Consider the following 21,793-nt stretch of genomic DNA (forward strand, 5'->3'; position numbering starts at 1 on the left):
TCTCAGAATTCTGAGATTAAAGTCAGAATTCTGACTTTAAAGTCAGAATTCTGAGAAAAAAGTCAGAATTCTGAGAATAAAGTCAGAAGTCTGCACATGTAAATTTTTTTTGAGTTCTGACTTTAATCTCAGAATTCTGAGAAAAAAGTCAGAATTCTGACTTTAATCTCAGAATTCTGAGAAAAAAGTCAGAATTCTGACTTTAATCTCAGAATTCTGACTTTAAAGTCAGAACTAAAAAAAAAATTCACATGTGGCCCTAATCCTCTTCCGTAGTTTTGCTATCAGTGTGAAAACATTTTCTCTCTCAAAAAAATGTGTTTCTCTCAAACGTTTTTCTTCTCTCTCTCAAAACCTAAGTCTTTGCTCTCGATGCAGTTTCTTGCTCTCATGTCAGGATTTTGCTCTCGCTGTGAAAATAGTGTCATGGGCGGGGCCATGTTCCTATTGGCCAGTCGGGTGGCCGGCAGAGATTCAACGGAATAGATGCGCTGCCTTAGTAGATCGGAGACTCCAATGTTTGGGTAAGATGATGACACACACAACTCGATGGGTAGCTAGCTGAGCAAGTTGGTAATCAAAATCATTCCCATCATAAGAATGACTGTCTAGCCCTAACAGATTAGAGAGTATTAAAGGATGTTTAACTGGTTAGTAATGTGGAGTTCAGCTCAGCTAACATCGCTGAAGATTAAACATTAAATAGGCTATCCTAACTGTAAGCTAGTTTGTTATTACTGATGTGTTTGTCAGATTGTCATGGACAAAGAACAGCACTCATATTCATGAATGTGTATTATATTATTAGCATGCTAATCGCTAGTAAAGCTAATCGCTAATTAGCCATCATGCTAGGTAAACTTACTACCTTTTTTCATCATATACAACCTCCTGTACAGTTTTACTCCATGGACTCAGAATAAACTATTTTGTTTTGATGAACAAGCAGTTACTCTTCAGGTGCTTTGAGGCTAGGTAGAAACTAGCTCACTACTCATTAAATAATTAGCGATTAGCAAAAAATATATATTTGAGAGTTTAAAAAAGTATTGAGACATTTTTTTTTCTCAGAAATAATTTTAAAAATTTCAAATTTACATTTTTTATGTTCTATGAGAAAATACTTTCTCTCAAAACTTTTTTTAGTCTCAAATATTATTATTTTTTGCTATCAGTTTGATAATTTTTTCTCTCAAACATTGTTTTTCCTCTCAGATCATTTATTTTCTCGCATGTAAAAAAGACACAAATCTAACTCCATATTTAGATCAGCAAAAATAAATGCTTTTTGAAGAAAGGCACAAAAATGTGAATGCTTGGTCAATTGACCCATGGAAAATTACAGTAAAATTACAAGATCCCCTTAAGTGGCATGCAACGATAGACAAATGGTCATTGGTGGTTGAATAATTGGCTGTAAGTCTAATATGTCAGCCACTATTATTCACAATTAAAATAGCAAAACAGCGAAGCCATTTAAAGTCTTAAAGAGGTTATACTTTTAGTGACCATATACAGATGGCTTTTTAGCCTGCCTAGCCTTGGTTCCATACATTTACATTTGCATTATTGTCTCATTCACCTTGTTTCCAGACAGCAGGCAGATTTTTTTTCATTAAGAAAGCTTTAAAAACCCACTCCACACTACTTGTGGAGATAGCTGGATCAGGAGCTGGTGGAGACCAAAGTAGAGCAAAAAATAGAGTTAATATTTATCACATTACTCCAAATCAATGCTAATCTTGCTCTGGGTCTATAGATGTATAAGTAGGAAGCTGTTGGCGACAATGTTCACCATATCAAATCTTGTGTTAATGAAGGGTCTTTTTTCTTTCTTGATCTTACTTTCCTTACACTGATACATAAAACAAACATAAATGTGTGGTTTCTCCACTGTTCTTCACATTTTGATGTTCAACTTGCACTCTTCCAATTACATTATTTTGTCAAGAGTTTCTTCTACTCCAATGGAATAATGGTTTTGCAATTAGAACAGCATTATAGGTGTAATTTTGTTCAAGAATTCAAATGTAGCTCCAAAAACAAGGGGATAGTATATCACCACAGTAACCAACAACCGCTGCTCTTTGAAAGCTATCCTTGGCTGTAGTTGGCTACCCTTAGCTAATTAGCTCATGGCTCAGTTAGTTGTGAAGCCAGCGGCCCTAGAGCTTGTCTTGACGGACCACAGGTGGTTTCACTATAGGTGACGGGGCCTGGTCACCTGGATTTAGCCACCTGACGTGACAGTATGTATGACTGGGACTGAACAAAGCTTCCAAGGCTGACAAAGATGTCTTTTTGACAGAAGCTGATACAGCAGCTTAAACCAAGACTATGACTTTGGCATATATCTGCCAGCTGACACAAGCAGGGCTATTGGACTATCACCTCTTGCTGGCACAGAGTGGTATTATGAGGCAGGGTGGGTCCCGGCTAGCTGGCCAATCCTTAGCATGCCAACTTCAGTAAACATCTCTGTAACAAAATACACAGACGTCTATGACTGATAATGATCAACACTGTTGTTTCTTCACGCTCTGTTGATAATGTCAGTTCATTTTATGAATGTTTTTAACTAAAATTTTGGCCATATCTTACACATTGCTCCTTTGAAGAAATGCTTTGACATTTAGTACAATAGGCTTTGCCTTTTTAATGGAAGTTAGATGAGAATGAGCTAAGCGAACCAGCTGCTAGTAGAAGCCTCACATTTCCTGCGCAGACATTATAGCAGTATCAATCTTTCTCATCTAAGTCTTAATTGTGTCTTTCCTAAAATGTGGAACTATCCATAGATAGTTATGAATAGTAAAACACAGACAGATAGATAGAATGTATAGATCTCTAAATTGATAGCCACAGAGCTTGAAAAATGGAATAGAAATGAGTCACTGACACTTTTTTTAGAAAGCTTTAAGTCTATCTTTCACATTTCTAAAGACAAAGATACTGTAACTGCTTGAACTTTGGTGGTTTTAAGAATTTATGAAGTGTGGACTCATGAGAGCCTCTTCAACTGTATTAGCTACTGGGCAGAGACCCTACTCTGTAATAAATTCTTTCCACAGTTCCCTTTCCTCCACATGTCAGGGTTCAAACATCTTAAGGCATGAGGATTTCCATGCATCTGTTCTGTCTCTGCATCTCCTAAATTATACCCCTGCTCTGCTTTGTCTTCATCTTAAAACAATAGGATGAGGCACTGGCCTCATAAAGTTACTGGCTCATCCCTCCCCAGTCGTCCCCTCCCCCCCAGGTCTTCCTAATGGGAACCTGCTGCATGTTCAAAGAGGAGGATAGAGAGCCCCGCCTGGGCAGATTCCTCAGGAAAGCCCTGACTTTACTATCAAAAGACAGCAGCGGGGCGAGTAGGTGTCATCACAATTGTCTCATCAACATTGGATCAGGCCAGAGCCACTGAAAAACAAGGAGGAAGAAAGGTCTTACGCTTCTGACATCTTCTCTAAAACATCTTCCTCTCAGGTTTACGAGGCCGAGGAGAGAGATCGGAGGGAGTGGGACTCATGTGGCCACAAACTGGCTTTGATCGCCCCTGCCGCCCTGGCTTTGAACTGTTTAACACACGGAAAACACTGTCCGTCATCAAAGTAGTGCTTCCAAGGAGAGAGAACACGGGAGGCACTGTAGGTGAGAGGAAAATGACTGAGGAGGCAAGCTTGGAAACTGCATACAGTGTCCTTTTATGACCGAGAATATTGACTTTGATTTATAAATGAGATGAAGGAGCACTAAGCAGGGGTAAGGTGCACTTCTCTACAGAGGTGTGAATGCCAGAAACTGGTGATGTGTGGTATGATCTAGCTGGCCTGAAAATTCTTCCCAATAAAATGCTCTCGAAAGTTGCAGTTAAATCATTACGGTGGCATTAAATTCAGCAAATTTGATGTTTTTTCGTGGTTTCTGTCAAATAAAAAACCCTGCCTTTTTTTCTGAACAACTTTGTAACTAATGCTAATAGCATTTTTACTTGAACTTTTCTCGTGAACCTTGCTGGCATAATCCAGAAGTAGGCCCAACATGAAAAAAATGATGACCTCCTCTCACAGGCGTGTATATGCATTTGTTTGTGACACGCGCTACCAATCAAATGCATTTACAAAAATCCTGCCATATATATCCCCACTCTAGTCCACCATTATATATTTTTTTATTGATTTAAATGGCGTGGAAGATCTTCAAAAGCAGAGGTCTGTCTGGGAGGACTGTTAAAGGCTTTACTGCTAATAAAATCCAATATGGAGCTCATATAGACTCCCAGTTCCTGAAGTTAGATGCGGTAGATGGACCGGGCAGCCAGAGGGTGATAGTGATAGCCACAGGGAGGTTGTAAATCATGCAAGTTTTATCTACATGTACGGAAGCAGACTGCAGACCAGGAGTGTTTTTCTTTTTCCGAACTAATCTGGATAAAAGGCATATTGACATACTGGTACCAATTTCTAGTAAATTCTTTTTCAGCAATTGTTTCTATAACATCCATAAAGCATCAACATGGTGTTAATTCTTCAGTATTGAAATGGCCAGAGCTTCTTTCTGAATCTACTGCTTAGTGAATCCAATTGAAACGTCAAATATGAACTTGGAGTTTCGAAAACCATGTCCCTATTCCCAAATGACAGAAATGTCAATTTGCCAATGACTCTTAAAACAACATGATATAAGTTACATATGTTCATAAAATGGCACTTTTGTGAGTTGAATGTTATGTTGTTATTGTTGTGACACGGTCACAGTGTGGTTAGGTTTAGGCAACAATATTGCAATATAACAATATAGTGTCATATGACGTTCTCATTACATGTTAATGACCTGACTGTGATATCGGAAGCTGGATGGGATGATGATGGAGTTGACTGTTGTAGGTGTGAAAGCAGTGAATATTTTGAAAGAGACCTCGGGCGATTTCCAGCTGTGTTTGAGGTGAAAATAAAATCAAACAGATATTTTGGGTGACAGGTTGAGACATCTCCAGACATGTTTTAAGGTTTTAAGGTTAATATCTTAAATTAGATATTGTCACAAGATGAAACAGAGAAAAGGGAATCTAAAAAAACGTGAAGGTTTGACAAAAACTTGACTGCTGATTTTGGTTGGACTGCATGCTAATGGGGACGCACGTGTGTGCATGATAAAACAGATGGTGTGAAACACATTCCTGCCAGCTGCAGTGGGTGGTAATGCTAATGTGTGGAGCAGAAGAGCCATAAAACCGCAAGAAGACAAAATAGTCTCTGTCTTGCATCTCGTTTCACCTGTTAAGTCACATTGGTCAGTGTGAGAGCGGCCATATCTAACACACGGAAAACACTGTCCGTCATCAAGACAGTGCTTCCAAGGAGAGAGGACACGGGACGCACTGTAGCTGAGAGGAAAAAGACTGTCAGGCAGGAGGCAAGCTTGATGACCCTCACTTTCATGCTGTGCTACTGATCAACAGCTGTGGTGGTGAGACTTTTAACAGTGAGCAAATCTGTGTACTTTTAAGGAAAGGTTCAAGAATATTTGCCTTGTTGTTAGTCATTTAAAATTGCATCAGAAGCAGCTTGGCCTGAATGTAAAGAGAAATTTCATTAATTTAAATTATAAGCCAAGTGAATCTGAAGAGCTAAAGCTTGAGATACTCCTGAGTCCTGAGTAATGCACTATTCCAGGAAAACAACAATGAATTAGTTCTGATTTAGAAAATGTTAGTGTGTGAGTGAAAAAATTAGCCAGCGCGTGAGTGGCTCAGGTTTTGATGTTATTGGTATGACTCACTTCCAAATACAACCTGTAAAAAGAGAGTTCGAGACAGCCCATCAGTGTAATCATTTCCCAGGAGTTAAGCTGGTTACATGCTTGAGGTAGCATTGCTTGACTGCTGTCTCACAGGGAAAATACTGCTCGTGCCAATTATGATCACGCTGTGTGTCAGTGTGGAAGTCGCCGTTAGACTGTCAGTTTCTGTCTGACTCAGCTGTCGGGAATGTGAACCCCTGCTGCAACAGAAACAGTGACATGACAGCAAAGCTCTGTGTAGCATGTTTACCTGTGACACTGTGTTTTCACATTTTTGTGGAATCTTATCTAAATCGTGTCTCAGTGCTGACTGTCATGCTAGGTGTTTTCCAGAGAAGAAGCACATTCATTAATCATTGTGAAATTCAACTGTACGCACTGATTTCATTTTTGACAGGTTGAGTCTGACCGAGCTTGAATTTACTTTGTATACTGTGGACAGTCAAAGTCCCTCAGCATTACTTACTGTAAGTTGTAACTCTACTTTCAAGTACAATAGTTTGGAAAAGTCTCATCACGTCTAATTTCAAAGGCTTCGCATCTCTAAAAGTAACATAATGTTTGAATCTTACTTATCTCATCTTTCCACGGATTGATTGCCTGAACCAAAACAAACTGGTGTCACAGACAGCAAAGTGAGCACTGTGAGATCTAGTGGTGATGTGGACGTCCTTGCCGAGCAGAGCTACTGCTGACCTAATCAGCCCGGGTATCGTATCATTCTGTATTTCTCAATATATTTTGCAATGCCAACTTCTGCATACGGATGGCAAGAAGTTGAAGTTGAAGTTGGGCCAAAAAATGGTTAAAACTAGAGCTGCATAAGTAATCAAAATTGAATCAAAATTCGGATTGTAGAGGATGGAATTGTTTAATACAATACAATACAATACAATGGTGCTTTATTGTCCCCTTGGGGAAATTTTATAATATAATCAAGGTACAAAGATGTCTTGGTTTACAAATCTTGTTAGACGTAAGGAAACGTGTCTGGTACAAACCCAGATTAAAGTCACATCATCATGATTTTAAAGGAGACATATTATGCTCAATATCAGGTTCATAATTGTATTTTTTGGTTTCTACTAGAACAGGTTTACATGCTTTATTACTTAAAAACACATCAGTGTTCTCATACTGTCCAGTGCTGCAGCACTCTGAGACACTCTGTTGCAGCTCCTGTCTCTCTAAGGCCCACCCTACCGAATACCCAGTCTGCTCTGATTGGTCAGCTCACACACACACCTGAGCCGGCACCACTCAGCTTGTCTCTGGTCGGCTCTGTCGTGTTTTCAGCTTCTATTAAGCTTTACTTCTGCCTAAACATAGTCATAAATTATCCAAATGCCTGACGTGTTGATGTAGTGTGTGATGTCACAAAGTCATGCAAAATAAGGCGGGGCTAATGATGAGGCTTTTCTGAAGCAGAGTTTTCTGTTGGAGAGAGGAGCCTCTGTAGGTGAGGACTTTGGGCTTTTAAAGGCTTTCAGGACCCTTTACATACAGAAAAGACTAAAATAAAGGACTAATCATCAAAGAATTTTCTTTTTCAGGAAAAATGAATAAATGGATGATACATGTTGCAAAAATGATCATTCCCTGAATACTGAACAGACAGAAAGACAAATTGAAAATAAAACAGCTGTACTTGAGCAGATGGGGATGACTGGAACTGGGTTACACTGACCTGCAACTTAAAATGTGAAACAGCTAATCACCAACAATGAATTTCGATGTTTTTCAATTTCATGAATTCCACAACCTTACACTATTATAAAGTGGCCAGATGTATAATCTAATGTAATGGTAACACTGCAGCAACAGCTAAAATATTTAAAGGTCTTATTTTTTTTAGAAAAGTAGATTTTTGAGTTTCATTCCCAACTCTACTGATGGTGGTATTGTAGGTCGGGTTGACCTCCATCCCAAAGTGTCAGTATTTGATGAGTTGGGATTAAGACTCAACAATCTACTTTTCTTACAAACAGGACCTTTAAATATTAAGATAAAATAAAACATATATTCATACTGCGTAAGCTCCTCCATCATTTGATGGTTCCAGCTTCTTAAATATAACAATTAGCAAATTTTTTTCTTATTTTGCATTTTAGTACCTAAAATGTCTTTGTCTCTTTTGGAAACAGCCAACAGAACGAATATCATTTACATAATCAATCATAATACAATAATCTTGGCTCTTATAATTTTTTTGACTGTTGTTCTGAGGCTTTACAGACCAAATGATTCATCTGTTGATGGAGGAAATGTCAGAATTGAATAATTTCCAAAGTGCTGCTTTATCAGAGACACAAGTACATTCAGAAAGAGAAAGAAAGAGGAAGAGTGTTCATTTAATAAACTGATCACACCAACACTCATTATTTAGATCTACTAAATACAAACATTTATGTCTGACTAAATGAAAAACAATGTTTTTGATCATCATCACCAATAAAATTACAAGCACATGTTCACTTAAATAACACCACAACACAGAGACGGTGTTTTGGAATGCAGCTTTATTCAGCAGGATAGTTTTCACTATCAAGCAATTTTACTTTTTTCAACATCAATGTGAGCTGTGACTAAAATCTCTACATCTCAAGAGCTTCATGTTTATTCATACAATTATTTCTTGCTTTGCAAAGCACAAAGATATAGCTCAAACTGTATCTTCAAAATCAAGAACAGACTCAGTCTTCATAGTATCTCATCAGTTTATCTTTGGCCACTTCATCTTGGATTCTTTCCCGTCTGAGTCTATACCAAGTTAGAGATGGGGGAACAAAAGAGAGGAATCAGTAACATTATCAACAGAGGTCGATCAACAGAATCTCAATTGAGACATATTTTAATAATTGAATATTTTTTACATAATATTCAGACATACAGTAAATGACAGAAATTCACTGATTCCAGCTTCTGAAATGTGTCGACTTGCTTCTTTGCCCTCTATTATATCATCGTGAATTTAAATGGGTTTGACAAAATTAGGTAGTTGAAGACATCAACATGGAATCTGGTTAATACTGATGCTTGCTTGGGTATTTTGGGTATTTCACAAAGTGTTTTTAATTTACTTTATTATTTGTCTGTTTGAAATCAACAGTAAATCTTTAGTAATACTTACAATTTCCCTCGAGGTCCTACAGGGATAAAAAGATGAAAATTAGTCAAATAAACATCAGTATATTATTATCACATCTGAAAATCTTTGCATGTAGAACATTAATGATGCTCTGTTTACTTAGATTCTGGTTAATTATCTGAGATACCAGGATTTAATACAGATTCTAGCCAAACACAGAACTAAATGAAGTTGTATGTAGTAAGTTAGTACAGTCATGTGTGGTTTGTTGATCTCAGACTAAAGTAGCCTGCTGTTTGTGTAAATCAGAGGTCAATCTGTTAACATTAACTCAGTATGTATGAACTGAGACTTACGGCACGGGACACACGAAGGTGGATATTGACTCTCCCCGGGTTCAGCCATGATGACGACCAGCGTCAACACCAGAAAGATCATAACACACTTCATCCTGAGGAACAAATCACAGTGGCCACATCCAGAATTGTTCACTGCCTTCATTCACCAGTGTCAAAGCTCATCACATCTCGTCTAAAAGACTATGCATTAAAGTAACATCAGGATTAAATTGACTTCTCACCTTTCCACAGCTTGTTTGTCAGAACCAAAGAAAAAACTGGTGTCACAGACAGCAAAGTGAGCACTGTGAGATCTAGAGGTGATGAGGACGTCTCTGCTGAGCAGTCGTGAGTTACCCGTCTCTTTATAAGGATGGAGATGGAATCATCTTATCCAGTCATTCTGTATTTCTCAATGTGTTTTGCAATGTCGAGTTCTGCACATGGATGACAAGATGTTGATCTAATCTCACTTTGTCATGACGGGACATTTCACTGTCCTAACGGGTTTTTTTTTTTAATGAATGTTTTGATGATGCCTGATGAAAACAAAAAGATATCACAAAGTGCAATTCTTTTTTTAAACAAAATTTAAATATTCATTGATATGTTGTTGAAAACACTTGCCTTTAGCAAAACAATTATGCTAAAGGCATTAATTTACATTTTATTTATATTTTGCGACATTTTTAAAATAGCTTTCTGTCATTTTCAATGAAATTATCAACATATAGATTAATTCGATACCATTTTATGTATACTTATATTTTTAACATAAAATAAATACTGCCTGGACAGAAAATATTCATGTTTTGTGAGCCTCACGTGTTTGTAATGACAATGCTTGATGTTTCCTAAGAAAGGAAGTGATTTATCAGTTTTATCAGCAAAAGAAGAACAAACAAGGTATTTCAAAACTAAGGTAAAAAAAAAGTCAACTTCCTCTTTGTAAAGTTAAAAGAAATATACAGTATATAAGTTTATTGTTAAGTCTTGTAACATAACAGTACATTCTGAAATTGAATGTAAACTAGACACCGTCTTGTACGGGTGCCGACAAGGGCAAACGCGCAGCAATGGCCAAATGTTGCAAATACATAAAAGATGCAGAACCAAAGACACACAAAACACATGCAACAACAAAATGCTGCAAACAACAAAATGCTGCAAACAAAGAAACGATGCAGAACAAAAACGACACAAACCCCAAAACACATGCAATCCACCTTATTCCTGACTTTGTGAGTTTACCCATGGTTCATAGCGGTATTCGGTTATGCTCTTCCGGTTGAACTGGCTGACCTCAGTGTTTACGTGAACGTAGCTGTCATGCTCGCTCTGAAACCGGCTTTTAACACAAAGAAAGCGACAGAATGGATAAAAATCGGCGGTGGATACACAGTACAGATGTTTTAATAAGTCGTGAGGACAGTTCTCACAGTGCCTCACCCGTCAGTTCTCACGGAGTAGGCAGATGACATGAAGCATTAGCCCGACGTTAGCGATGTAGCTAACGTCGGGCTAATGCTTATCTTATATTTTCTGAAGATGTTGACGGCGGAGAATTACGCAGTTACAAAAACACAGAAAGCATACAACTACCTGCACAGTAACAACATAGGGAAAGTACTGTTGAAGAAACACAGCGAGTTATTTCTGAAGGCAGTAGCGCCCAGCCAGAGTGTCAATCAAGCTAAACATACAGCATGGATAATGCTGAAGGAAAGTGAAGCCGTGGAGACAGGCGGCTGCTCGGACGTTGCCGGGTTAGGAAAGTCATGCAGCAGCTATTCTGTGGAAGATATTCATAAACCCAAATATGTATTTTAGTGTCAAAGCCGCGAGCCGCGCTAGTCTCCGTTCCTCCTTCCTCAGCATGGCGTGTAGGGCGCAGGGCACGGACAAGTTTGTCTCAGTGGTTGATGTACTACACGAGACGTTACTGAAAAAAACTTCAATTTTCATGAATTGTTGTGGCAACCAACAACGGCACATGTTGTACCTGAGCTCATTTTAAAAACAATTTAGCTCTTATGACCTAACGCTAGTTGTTTAGGGCTAGCTTAGCGGCAGCGGCCATCATGCAGTTGCAAGGCAACCGGAAACAGAAAACCGCCGGCGGAAGTAGTTATCTGTCATGGCAGCCCCCATAGGCTCCCGAGGAAACAGGTGGATAGAGAAATGCTGCATTTTGAGTTAACAAAACGGAAGTGTCAACACAACGGAAGTATTAATCTTTTTGAACTGTTATTGTTATATTATTGTAAACACTTAGGCTACACCTACTAAAACTGATCGTGGGTGCAAAATCCAGCTGCTGGCTCTCCGCTCCACTATCACACAACGGACCCCCCACTCTTTTTTGTTTTAAAAATGTATATGTGCAAGAACTTTGTTGAATAAAAAAATGCAATACTGCTGTTACATGACTTTTCCTAAAAGTGTCTGTATTTTAATTTTGAATATACATACATATATATATATATATATATATATATATATATATATATATATAAGCGGTCGTATTGACCGCACATTTTGCAGGGTCTCATTAACAACGAGACTCCACATTTATTGTGCTTCTTTGCGAATTTACTTGCAAGTTAATTTATCTATAGTTGTATTATATAGCCTGGTTGGCACCATGCGCAAACATAAGCAGGAGCTCCCTCTCCTTGAAACAGCGAGCGGAGCTGTTTGGTGCTGAAGTGATGCGATTCTGACTGTGTACCAGGGTAAGCTAAGGAAGAATGTCTGCATCCTGAGCACCGTGCACACAGGTGTGGGCACCTTTAGTGGGGCGAAGGCAAAACCAGAGTCTGTGATGTACTATAACAACACCAATACTGTGTGGACGTCCCGCACCAGATGGCGAGGGCGTACTCCGTCAAAGGCGGTACGGAAGATGGCCAGTGGCGGTCTTCTATGACATCCTCGACTTGGCTGGGATCAATGCCCGCATCTTATTCAAGGAGCACCAGCAGCAGGAGAGCCCGGAGTAAAGTCCTGCAGCAGCGAGCAGAGGAGCTGAGGTCAGAATACATGGAGGGGAAAGGGGCCGCGGCAGTCGGCACAAGGTGGGCAGCAGCGGAAGCAACCGCAGCAGCAGCAGCAGACACGGAGACGGAGGCAGTGCCGGTCCAAAGAGCTGCAAATGGAACCAAACCTCGGACACTTGAAATGCCACAAGCCCGTGTGTGGTGACTGTGAGGAGAGCGGAGGTAATCTGACTGTGACCAGTGATCACAACGGCTCTTTTTTGTTTTATATCAGCTCTTTTTTCTATTATTATTATTGTTGTTTCAAGTGTTAAAATAAGATGTTTCATAATCAAATAAGTTATTTTTAAATGATAATTTTCTTGTTCTGAGTTTTCTCTATTAAAATCTTCTGTAAATATATGCAATAATTACGGTTTACTATGTGCATGATATGAATATTGATAAATGTATAATTAAGCATGTTAAAATGTACATATTGGTGTTATTTCGTTTTTTAAAACAATATCATGACACAATGAATGCATTCGTCACTCAGTTGGGTATTTACATGAGAGATTATAGAGTTTAATATCTAGCGGTCACAATGACCGCTTATGGCCGTTCTAGTAGTGTTGGAGTTCAGGCCCTTCCACTAGATATATTATATAGGGGTTTGTGTCGTTTTTGTTCTGCATCATTTCTTTGTTTGCAGCATTTTGTTGTTGCAGCATTTTGTTGTTTGCAGCATTTTGTTGTTTGCAGCATTTGTTGTTGCATATGTTTTGTGTGTCTCTGGTTCTGCATCGTTTCTTTGTTTGCAGCATTTTGTTGTTGCAGCATTTTGTTGTTTGCAGCATTTTATTGTTGCATGCGTTTTGTGTGTCTTTGGTTCTGCATCGTTTACGTATTTGCAACGTTTGGCCGTTACTGCGCGTTTGCCCTTGTCGGCCACCGTAGTAATCTTGTGATGGCAGGCCTGTAAACATGATCACGTTCTGACCCATGACTACTCAGTAGTGATTACTACATTGTCACGGGAGTACTCAGTACTGTCATAGCTACAGATAAATAACTACAATTGTGCAGTATGTCAGTCAGTAGTATTAGTAATGTAAAGGTGAATGTGTGAGCAGTATAAGGTGTGCAGTGTTGGAGAAAAAAGCCCAGAAACCAAACAAAGCAAAGGCGTGTGGATGGTGTCTGGGTCCGGACCAAGTCAGAGAGAACTCAGAGCAGGGCTGGGCTTTTATCATGTGGGAGCGCTTAGCCCAGGTGCTCCACAACTGGCTGGCTACTGCTACGTCCTCCACAAGCACCTTCAAAGACAGACAGTACCACACAGTAAGTTACTGTAACTTACTTTTGACATTTAAAGCTCTGCATAATCTATCCTACCTTATCTCACGGACCTGCTTCCAACCTACACCCCCTCTCGCTTCCTGCGATCTTCATCAGCAGGTTAACTGGCACCACCAGTCATCAAACTCAGCACAATAAGTGCCAGGGCTTTCTCCCATGCTGCACCCAAACTCTGGAACTCCCTCCCGCCTCACATCCACTTACTGGACTCCATTACAAAATTCAAAACTGCTCTTAAAGCACATCTTTTTAAACTAGCCTACTCACTCTCACTGCATCAACTGCACCTTATGTTTGTTTCTAAATGTCAATCTTAACTCTTTACTTAGCTCTGCTCTATCAAATGGTTTTATTGTTGACTATGCTGCTGTTTTCATTAATGCTTGTTGTTAATTGATTGTTTTTGTACTTGATGTAAGACGACCTTGACTGCCGTGAAAGGCGCCATCAAATAAAATATATTATTATTATTATTATTATTATTACAGAGAGACATACAGACATACCTCTTACCATTAAGATAATGACAACAATACATTCTTACTGCTTAAGCTCTTCTAACATTTTATGGTTCCAGCTTCTCAATTGTAGATATTAGTTCATTTCTTTTTCCTCATTTCACTGTTGGACGGTTGGCCGTATCCAAAAGAGACATTTACATAATGATCATCTTGGCTCTTATAAAAAATATTATTTTGACAGTTGTTCTGATGCTTTATAGACCAAGTAATTCATCTGTTGATGGAGGAAATGTCAGAATTGAATCATTTCCAACGTGTTGCTTTATCAGAGACACAAGTACATTCAGAAAGAGAAAGAAATAGGAAGAGTGTTCATTTATAAACTGATCACACCAACACACTCATTATTTAAATCTACTTAATACAAACATTTACCTCAGACTTAATAAAAACAATGTTCTTGATCATCATCACCAATAAAATTACAAGCACATGTTCACTTAAATAACACCACAACACAGAGACGGTCTTTTGGAATGCAGCTTTATTCAGCAGGATAGTTTTCACTATCAAGCAATTTTACTTTTTTCAACATCAGTTGGAGCTGTGACTAAAATCACTACATCTCAAAAGCTTCATGTTTACTCATCCAATTATTTCTTGCTTTGCAGAGCACAAAGACATAGCTGAAACTATATCTTCAAAACCAAGAACAGACTCAGTCTTCATAGTATCGCCTCAGTCTTTCTTCGGCCACTTCATCTTGGGATCTTCCCCATCTGCGTCTATACCAAGTTAGAGAAGGCGGAACAAAAGAGAGCTATCAGTCAAATTATCAACAGAGGTCGATCAACAGAATCTGAATTTCCACATATTTTAATAATTAAATGTTGTTTACGTAATATTCAATATTCAATAAATGACAGAAATCCACTGATTCCAGCTTCTGAAATGTGTCGACTTGCTTCTTTACCCTCTATTATATCACCGTGAATTTAAATGTGTTGGACAAAATAAGGTTCTTGAAGACATCAACTTGGGATCTGGTTAATACTGATACTTGCTTGGGTATTTGGGATATTTCACAAAGTGTTTTTAATTTACTTATTAGTCTGTTTGAAATCAACAGAAAATCTTCACAAATACTTACTGTCTCCATGGAGGTCCTACAGGGACAAAAAGATGAAAATTAGTTAAATAAACATCAGTATATTATTATCACATTTGAAATTCTTTGCATGAAGAACATTAATGATGCTCTCTTTACTTAGTTTTAGGTTTATTATCTGAGATACCAGGTCTTAATGAAGATTGTAGCTAAATACAGAACTAAATGAAGTTGTATGTAGTAAGTTAGTACAGTCACGTGTGATTTTTTGACATTAACTCTGTTTGTATGAACACTTGTGACTTACTGCATGGGGGCCGCACGCAGACAATATCATGTGGATTATGACTCTCCTCAGGTTCAGCCATGATGACGACCAGCGTCAACAGCAGAAAGATCATAACACCCTTCATCCTGAGGAACAGATCACAGTGGCCACATCCAGAATCATTCACTGCCTTCATTCACCAGTGTCAAAGCTCAGCACATCTCATCTAAAAGACTTTGCATTTATTAAACATTCATTAAACATCAGGATTAAATTGACTTCTCACCTTTCCGCAGCTTGTTTGTCGGAACAAGGAAAAAACTGGTGTCACAGACAGCAAAGTGAGCACTGTGAGATCTAGAGGTGATGTGGACGTCTCTGCTGAGCAGTCGTGAGTTACCCGTCTCTTTATAAGGATGGAGATGGAATCATCTTATCCAGTCATTCTGTATTTCTCAATGTGTTTTGCAATGCTTTTTTTTTTAATGTGATGATGACGGATGAAAACAAAGATATGTGCAAGTGCAATTCTTTTTTTAAATGATGTCATAAAAACCGTTGATGTTGTTGAAAACACTTAAACAGTCATACTGAAAGCATTAATTTACGTTTGAATTACATTTTGCTTCATTTTTAAAGATTTTTTCCCAACATAGACACCTTTATTAAGCAGTACACAGATAGGAAATATGGGAGAGAGAGGGAGATATGACATGCAGCAAAGGACCTCTGGCCGGAATCGAACCGAGGTCAGCTGCGTATGTAGCATGCGCTCTAACCACTCGACCACCTGCTCACCTATTTCGCTTCATTTTTGAAATAGTTTTCTGTCAAATGACATCATCAACATTTAGATTTATTAGTTAATAGGAAGAGAGTTTATTCAATAAACTGATCACACCAACACACTTATTATTTAGATCTACTTAATATAAACATTGACCTCCGAATTGATGAAAAACAATGTTCTTGATCATCATCACCAGTAAAATTACAAACATATGTTCACTTAAATAACACCACAACACACAGACGGTCTTTTGGAATGCAGCTTTATTCAACAGGATAGTTTTCACTATCAGTTGTAGCTGTGACTAAAATCACTACATCTCAAGAGCTTCATGTTTACACATCCAATTATTTCTTGCTTTGCAAAGCACAAAGATATAGCTCAAACTATATCTTCAAAATCAAGAACAGACTCAGTTTTCATAGTATCGCCTCAGTTTATCGTTGGCCACTTCATCTTGAGATGCTCCAAATCTGATATACCTAGTACGAGAAGGGGGAACAAAGGAGAGAAATCAGTTTGTTTAATTATCAACAGAATCTTAGTTGACACATATTTCAAAAAGAAATGCACTGATTCCAGCATCTGGAATGTGTCAGCTTGCTTCTTTGCCCTCTATTATATCATCGTGAATTTAAATGGGTTGGACAAAATAAGGTATTTGAAGACATCAACTTTGGATCTGGTTAATACTGATGCTTGCTATGTTTGATAGGGTTGAGGTATTTCAAAAAGTCTATTTATTTCTTTTATTTGTCTGTTTGAAATCACCAGAAATATTCAGTAGTACTTACAGTCCAGGTATGGCTACTAAAGGGAAACAGAGACAAAAATGAGTTAAAAAAACGCATCTGTATGTTATTATCACATTTGAAAATCTTTGCATTTAGAACATTAAAGATGCTCTTTTTACTTAGATTTAGGTTTATTATCTGAGATACCAGGACTTAATAAAGATTTTAGATAGACACAGAACTAAATGAAGTTGTATGTAATAAGTTAGTACAGTCAAGTTTGATTTGTTGATCTCAGACTACCATAGGCTGCTGTTTGTGTAAATCAGAGATCAATCTGTTAACATCAACTCAGTTTGTATGAACACTTTGTATGACTTACTGCGCCGGGGCGGCAGGCGGACACCATCATTTTGAGGACGACTCTCCTCAGCATCAACCATGATGACGACCAGCATCAACACCAGAAAGATCATAACACCCTTCATCCTGAGGAACAAATCACAGTGGCCACATTCAGAATCATTCACTGCCTTCATTCACCAGTGTCAAAGCTCATCACATCTTGTCTAAAAGACTTTGCATTTCTCAAAGTAACATCAGGTTTAAATTGGCTTCTCACCTTTCCACAGCTTGTTTGTCAGAACCCTAAAAAACTGGTGTCAAAGACAGCAAAGTGAGCACTGTGAGATCTAGAGGTGATGTGGACGTCTCTGCTGAGCAGTCGTGAGTTACCCGTCTCTTTATAAGGATGGAGATGGAATCATCTTATCCAGTCATTCTGTATTTCTCAATGTGTTTTGCAATGCTTAATTTTTTTTAATGTGATGATGACGGATGAAAACAAAAAGATATGTGCAAGTGCAATTCTTTTTTTAAATGATGTCATAAAAACCATTGATGTTGTCGAAAACACTTAAACAGTCATACTGAAAGCATTAATTTACGTTTGAATTACATTTTGCTTCATTTTTGAAATAGTTTTCTGTCATTTTCAATGACATCATCAACATTTAGATTTATTAGATATAATTGTTACATATACTTATATTTCTAACATCAAATAAATACCCTCTGGACAGAAAATGTTCATGTTTTGTGTTTAAGCCTCACGTGTTTGTAATGTCAGTGCTTGATGTTTCCTAACTAAGGAGGTGTGTTTTGCAATGTTGAGTTCTGCACATGGATGACAAGATGTTGATCTAATCTCACTTTGTCATGACGGGACATTTCACTGTCCTCACAGTCACTCAAAGTTACACAGCACTACTTATCATTCCCCGGCTCTGTGGCCTCACAAAATGTGACCATTAGAAGTTTTGTCCTATAACTGTTCATATGAATAAAAAGACAATTTGTGATGTTTTTGCTGAGACGAGAAGGAATTTATCTGTTACATCAGCAAAATATCATCATGTAAAACAACAGGCACAAAACAGAGACAGACTTTTTTAATGCACCTTTTTATTCAGCAGGAATGTTTTGAACATCAAGCAATTTTACATTTTACTAAATCAATGGGAGCTGTTCCTGAGATCTCAAGGCACATCTCAAGGTCTTCATGTTCATTGATCCAATTATTTCTTCATTTGCGAAGCACAAAGATATAGCTTAATCATTATTTTAAAAAAGAACACTGTTCACTTAAAAGAGCTGTCATCATGACGCTGAGACTGATCATTGTTCACTGTAGGTGGGAGTCTTTCCACTCTACTTTCCCAAGTTAGAGAAGAGAGAAACAAAACATTAGATTTGTAAAAAGTAGTCACGTTATCAACAGAAAGAGTCAAAATACAGCTTGATGCTTTAATTAAAAGTCACAGTGACACTGACTAATAGTCAGACAACAGCAGCCTGACACACAGCACAAAAACACAGGACTGCACAATTTTAAAGCCACTGCATATGTTTTAATGTTGCTTCATTGGACCTCCTTTATAACCAGTGTGGACGTGTAAAACCTGACTGACACCTCCCTCATCCTCCTGTTTGGCTGGGACAACTTTCCCCGTGGTAATTTTTAGTAGCACATTAAGTTCAACCCCCGCAAGACAGCTGGACCAGACAACATCCCTGGACAGGCTCTCAGAGCATGCGCCAGTGAGCTGGCTGATGTTCTTACCTCCATCTTCAACCTTTCCCTCAGCCACTGCATCGTTCTCTCCTGCTTTAACACCACAACCATCATCCCCCATCCCAAGAAGAGTCCACCCACCTACCTGAATGATTACAGACCAGTAGCACTCACTCCAATCATCATGAAGTGTTTTGAGAGAGTGGTGCTGACCCACATTCAGAGCAGCATACCGGACCCCCTGGACCCCCTGCAATACGCCTACCAGCCCAACAGGTCCGCCTTAGATGCTATAGCTGCTGTTCTCCACTATTCTCTCTCCCACCTGGAAAACAAAAACTCCTGCATCAGGACGCTCTTTGTGAACTACAGCTCTGCCTTCAATACCGTCATCCCCTACAAACTCACCCACAAATTGTCTACACTTGGTCTGCACCCCACCCTCTGTGACTGGCTCCTAGACTTTCTGACTGGCAGGCCCCAGTCTGTCAGGATCGGAGACAGGACTTCAGCCAGCATTATCACAAACACTGGCACTCCACAGGGATGTGTCCTCAGCCCCATCCTCTACACCAGGGGTACTCAAATACAAATCTTAAAGGGCCGCAAAGATTTTTTTCAATAACTCAAAGGTCCATGTATTGAGGTCGGTCAGGCCACATGCAATAATACTGTAATATTCAAAACAAAATGTCCTTTTCATTCTAAACAACAAAATACGAACTAAAATAAAATGTAATTTCCATTTTAACATAAATTAAAATACATAGTTGAATATTTCCTCTTTTTGTTTGCCTTCAAACATTGTATCCATCACTTCTGTCATGCATTATTTTATTTCATTGTGACATAGATGTGACAAGCATCCTGCTTGCAGCTTGATATGACGATTTCAGTGCATTTATTGGTGTTGTGCTTATCGCTGAATTTTGAGGAAATGTCTCTTCAAAATTCCTATGCTTCGTCTCATAATGCCGTCAAATTAGAAATATTCATCACAGCTTCTCCTGGCATATTGTAACGACCCTTGTGGACTGTGGCGCAATGACTCTTGGGTATTCTGTTGGTGTTGGTGTAATTATGGTTCGTGAATGTGTTTGTGAATAAGATGATATGTAAAATGATTGTGGGTTAATTCACGTCATTTGTTCTTTGATTAACTGGTGTTGAGTTTTAACAAGGATGATAAACATTTTGGCACTGTGAGTGAAAGGGTGTTTGCCGGGAGGAACTCCCCGTCCGTTACAATATTTGTGTGTTTGAAAATAAATGATGAGACGGAGAAGAATTAGTTAAACTACGTCTGGCCTCTGTTACCACTGTCAGATACGTGGGGCTTGTCCTGTCAGAGGGAGAATGAATGCAAATTTTAAATCCCTATTTCTCTGAGTTGCGGATTTTCACTGTTCACTTTGTAATAGCAATTTACTTGGAAACACGCCATTTTCAATCTTTTACCACCGGCAAAATGTGAATACGCGAACTGCTGCGAAAACGAAAGTGAAAGTTAAAAGTTGCGCTCGCAGCGGTGAGTGACCCAGCTGTCTCTGTATCGTTGGCATGGAGACAAGTCCTGGTGCACACGTGCTGACCCAACCAAAACACATGGTGAAGGAATAAAAGTTTGGGGGCCACAAACAGGAGGCCGGTGGGCCGAATGCGGCCCGGGGGCCGCCTATTGAGGATCGCTGCTCTACACCCTGTTCACCTACGACTGTGTTGCCTCCCACAAAGACAGACAACACCATCCTAAAGTCTCGTACGACACCACAGTGATAGGATGCATCACTGGTGGACACAAAGCCGCCTACAGGAAGGAGGTGGCCAGTCTGGTGTCATGGTGTGACGACAAGAACCTCACCCTCAACACAGACAAGACGAAGGAGATGCTAGTGGACATGAGGAGAAGAGGAGACCTCGTCGGCCACTGTTTATCCGGGAGCTTGAACTAGAGAGGGTGAGCAGCTTTAAATACCTGGGCGTCCACATCAGCGACGACCTCACTTGGTCACTCAGCACCACACAGCTGGTAAAGAGAGCCCAACAGCGGTTTTTCTGAGGAGGCTGAGGAAGTTTGGTATGTTGCCAGCGATCCTCAGCAACTTCTACAGCTGCATTGTTGAGAGCATCTTGACCGGCAGTATCACCGTGTGGTATGGCAGCACTTCTGCTGTGGACCGCAAACGCCTACAGAGAGTGTTAAAGACTGCGGAGAAGATCACCAGGACTCCCCTGCCCTCTTTGCAGAGCATCTACCACCGCAGAGTCCACAGGAGAGCTGCCTCCACCCTCAAAGACCCCACCCACCCCATCACGGTCTGTTCACACTTTTGCCCTCAGGCTGGAGGTATAGAAGTTTTAAATCCAAGACCACCAGACTAAAAAATTATTTCTTTCCAACTGCCATCAGACTCCTTAACAACAGATAAGTGTTTACAATCAAGTATTCTACCTACCATTGCTTTTTCTAATTGAGCACATTATATGCCTTGCAAAAGTGTTTTACTTTGTTTATTTTGGTTGTATATATATATATTTTTTTTTATTGTTGCAGACGGCAAAGGAAGGATTTCATTGTATGGAGAAACATGTTTGCACGTTTCCATTTACATAATGATCATCTTGGCTTTTATAAATGTTTTATTTTGACTGTCCTTTGACTGTTCTGATGAGCCTGCTGTTTGTGTAAATCAGAGGTCATCTGTTAACTTCAGCTCAGTTTGTATGAAAGCTTGTGACTTACACCCCCAGGTTCAGCCATGATGACGACCAGCAATAACACCAGAAAGA

At 39.1% G+C, this 21,793-nt stretch overlaps 3 long non-coding RNA genes across 3 annotated transcripts; 1 reads left to right on the top strand and 2 right to left on the bottom strand.

Moving 5' to 3' along the window:
- Positions 1 to 361: 361 nt before the first annotated feature.
- LOC115573537 (uncharacterized) lies at positions 362 to 3,874 on the top strand. Its single transcript, XR_003982298.1, has 3 exons — positions 362 to 524; positions 3,197 to 3,371; positions 3,487 to 3,874. It is a non-coding gene; the product is annotated as an uncharacterized LOC115573537 (long non-coding RNA).
- Positions 3,875 to 8,303: 4,429 nt separating this feature from the next.
- Positions 8,304 to 9,591, bottom strand: LOC115574360 (uncharacterized). Its single transcript, XR_003982472.1, has 4 exons — positions 9,471 to 9,591; positions 9,247 to 9,341; positions 8,933 to 8,948; positions 8,304 to 8,562 (listed from the first exon to the last, which is right to left on the bottom strand). It is a non-coding gene; the product is annotated as an uncharacterized LOC115574360 (long non-coding RNA).
- A 4,964-nt stretch (positions 9,592 to 14,555) lies between these two features.
- Positions 14,556 to 15,863, bottom strand: LOC115574426 (uncharacterized). The gene is made up of 4 exons (XR_003982487.1): positions 15,692 to 15,863; positions 15,445 to 15,551; positions 15,180 to 15,195; positions 14,556 to 14,814 (listed from the first exon to the last, which is right to left on the bottom strand). It is a non-coding gene; the product is annotated as an uncharacterized LOC115574426 (long non-coding RNA).
- Between the last annotated feature and the right edge of the window lie 5,930 nt (positions 15,864 to 21,793).

The sequence above is a fragment of the Sparus aurata genome, chromosome 22, assembly GCF_900880675.1.
Source record: "Sparus aurata chromosome 22, fSpaAur1.1, whole genome shotgun sequence".
Taxonomy (NCBI): domain Eukaryota; kingdom Metazoa; phylum Chordata; class Actinopteri; order Spariformes; family Sparidae; genus Sparus; species Sparus aurata.